The sequence below is a fragment of the Myotis lucifugus genome, unplaced genomic scaffold (genome assembly GCF_000147115.1).
Source record: "Myotis lucifugus unplaced genomic scaffold, Myoluc2.0 scaffold_794, whole genome shotgun sequence".
In the NCBI taxonomy this organism is placed as follows: Eukaryota; Metazoa; Chordata; class Mammalia; order Chiroptera; family Vespertilionidae; genus Myotis; species Myotis lucifugus.
In genome coordinates, this window is record NW_005871842.1 from 131,765 (window position 1) to 135,449 (window position 3,685).

The 3,685-nt window shown below is 39.9% G+C and overlaps 1 pseudogene; it reads left to right on the forward strand.

The window, feature by feature from the left end:
• LOC102422354 overlaps positions 1–3,685 on the forward strand; it is an 8,089-nt pseudogene that overhangs the window by 3,475 nt on the left and 929 nt on the right.

A 3,685-nucleotide genomic window follows, 5' to 3' on the forward strand; every position in this document is an offset into this window, starting at 1 on the left:
TGATTCAAGTTTGTATAATGATGGCCCTTCTTATCAGATGAGCCTGTCTTTAGCAACTAGAATTTCAGCCTGTCCCATCAAAGTCTGCTCCAATATGAGTTCTTCAAACAGCTTTCCTCATTTCCAAACAATTCTAGATGGGAAGGAGAAAAAATATTTACAATGTAATACCATGTTTCTATGCCACTAAGCATTTATAAATAAGGAAAAGATAATCTTTTTACAGATGTATGCTGGATGTAAAGATCAGAGAGAAAACAGGTATCACAGTGATTTGTTGTTCTTGTTTTTAGTCCTCAGGGGAGGGCATTTTTTCTTTGATTTTTTTAGAGAGAATAGAAGGGAGGGAATAATGGAAGAACAGGACTGAGACCTGTTCAGGGGACACATCAATGTGAGAGTGGTACATCAATTAGTTGCCTCCTGCATATACCCCAATAAAGGTTAATTACCAAACTTGCAGGGCCAGAGTGATTTTTGATCAATTTCTTTACTTACATATATTTATTGAGAACCCCTCTTTGTCCAGTATTGTGCTTATTCCCAGGTAATAAGGTAAATACAAAACAGAGATGGTCCTACAACTATCACATATTAAATTTATTAGGGCGTCATAGGTTAATATTATATGTTTCAGGTATACAAGTATATACTACGTCATCAGTATATTGCATTGCATTCTCAACACACAAAGCCTTTCCTCCTTTCATCACCATATATTTGACCCTTTTACTCTCTTCAACTTTTCACTACCCCCTTTTTCTCTGGTAACCACCATACTGTTGTCTGTGTCTATGAGTTTGTTTGATTGTTTGTTTTGTTTGTTCACTGGTTGGCTTCTATTTTATATCCCAAATATGAGTGAAATTAGATAGATCTTCTCTTTTTTCATTGGTCATTTTTGCTTAGCATGATACTCTTAAGGTACTTTAAACTGCATAATTCTGAATTAGATCACCCCAGGGTCATTTCTGGTAGTTAGCAGGCTCTTGGGCAGGCCAGGGTGAGGGGGATAACTGGGCCTTGAGCCGCTCATCATAACGGAGGCTAGTTCCGGCCTCTTCATAAAGTAGTTGCAAGGTCCTGAAGACCAGAAGGAGACAGCAAGCCACAGCACATCAGCACTTTTTGAGTCTACTTGCCCATGCTCCTACTGCCTTATTGTCCAGAGCAAGCCACAGGGCCCACTCAGATGCAACGGGTGGAGAAACAGATCAGCACCTTGTGGGAGGAGATGCAGATCCACATCCCAATGAGGCCTGTTTACATAGATGAGAAGAATTCATGGCCATATCTACAATGTATCACATACATGGCCATATGCAGTCAGCATTGGTAAATTGTTCCTCTGTTGGAGCTGGCCTTTGGTGGCTTTTTGCTTCACCTGCCATGATTTTCCTACTACCTTTTTCAATGATCAGCTAATGCTCTCAGGTTATCCTTAGGATGGAGTCTTCCATTGTGATGCTAACTGAATAATAATCTGGACTCCCACCCACATTTTCCCTTAATCTTAGCTAACCTGTAACCAGAGCTCTCAGCTTCTGGAAATTTACTTCTCTCATCCCGGGATTCTGGTTATCCAGTGTGGGAAACTCTGCCTTAGGGATCATTTTGCTAATCCCTTGTAGTTTGGTGAAGATGAGAAATAACTATTGATTTTGTAGAAGCCTGAGTGTTGGTTCTACAAAATCTCTCTTCTGTTTGATTGATATTTTACAAAATCATGCCAATTTATAGACTAGACAGCAGGGGAAATTGGAACTAAAGAGACAAGTTAGGGGACTCCTGAGTCATGGTTGGTGATAGTAGCTTGAGCGGTAGTATGATTCTCTTCAAAATGAAGAGAAGCAGTCAGAATTGTGGATGGAGCCAGGAGAACTTTATAATTGCTTGGGTCTGGAAAGTAGGGTGAAGAGAGGAATCAAGGGAGATTCCTAGACTTCTAGCCTGAAGAATTGGGTGAATGGTGATGATGTCTCTGGAAAATAAAATGTAGTTAATAATCATGTCTGTAATATTGTCAGCATGCATCTACTGAAAGCAGAGACAGGTGGTTGTCAAACAGGATTCCTCCTGTAGGAATCAGTCTTATTAAAGGGCTATGCTAACAGGGACTTCCTTCTGGGAGAAACAGGATCTCAGATGTGGTTGTCTGTTGTCTTCCATTGTCCTGGTCTATGTTTAACAAATCCTGAATATGTCAACATTATAGACACATGAAAGAGATGAGCAAGAGCATTACTGAAAGGAAATAGGGAAAGAGCTATATAAATTATTAGTGTTTAACTTAAGACACAGTTATTTTGAAAACTTGCTCATTTGGTATGCTATGTATGCTGTTCTGTTATCAACTTTTAAGTTTCTTAAGAAGTACATATGCCTAACCAAATTACACTAAGAAAGTATAACTCTATTAATGATACTCTGTATGAGTTATTATTATTATTATTATTATTATATGTCAAGGTATTTTATAATAACTCCATATCACTATCAAAACTTTCTGGCTATATATCTGCAACATATTAAATTAAAATATAGAAACTATGCTAGATTTCTACAATAATTAGAGGATTTTAGAGACAGGAGAGGCAGTTTTAGGGAAAGGGGGTCCATGGGAGAGGAATTCATACATGACAGGCAGAGACAGCCAGATTGTTTATCTTACATACACAAAAGACAGAGGAATGTTACAAGATAAGGGGAAGAAGAAGAGGGGGGCACTGGGTGAGATTTGAAATGATACCATACATGGAATAAGGAGGAAAAGTAAACAATTAGGAAAGCAAGGGTGACATAAAATAAGGCAGGATCCAATTAGAGAATATGAACAGACAAAGAAGCTCCCAGCATTTAGAAACCTGTTAGACAAAGAGACTCAGAGGACTAGGTTTTTCCCATCTTAGAGACAGTGGTTTTTCCCATTTGGGGACCCCTCCCCAGGAGATTCCTCTTTGGGGACCCCTCCCCAGGGGGGACTTTGTATACATTTGCAATAAACTTCCACATTTTTTGCTAAAAATCTTTTAGTCTGTGAATTTTATTCTTCAAATTTCTTAGGACAAGAACCCACAATGAGAGTCCAAGCTTCAACATTCCATGTATCACTAAGGTGTTAACTTTAAATGTAAGGAATTTTGCTTGCCTGTGGGACATAATCTCTGATGATATGGCTGCATATGTGAAATATAAAGCAACAATTATCTTTTTGTATGTGCACCCTTTTCTCCCCTGCATGGTTGGGATGGCTTAAATCACCCACGTACCTGGCTTCTTCGTGGAAAGAAGAAAAGTTCAATTTTGAATATAAATTTGGGTGAGGGGATCTTCCACTGTGATGTCCCAATGAGGGAAGGGTGTTACTTCCCTCATTAGCTTATGAAGAACAGCTACCAGCAGTGATGCACTATCCTTCATTGACACTTCGCTTCCAAAGGACACAGGGAGAAGCCCAAGGGACTCCTGAGAAGTGCCCTAGTGTTCCCCAAGTCCTGCAGGAGGGAGGTCAGACTCAGGGGTTCTACAGACCTCCTATGAGTCAGAGATTGCTCACAGAGACAACACCAGCAGGCAATAGAGGAGGGCAATATGGTGGGGGACTGGTTGGGTGAAAGGTTGGAAGTAAGTCCTAACACTGTGCTTTCCCTGATATCCTAGGGCTTGGAACCAAGACCCATAGATT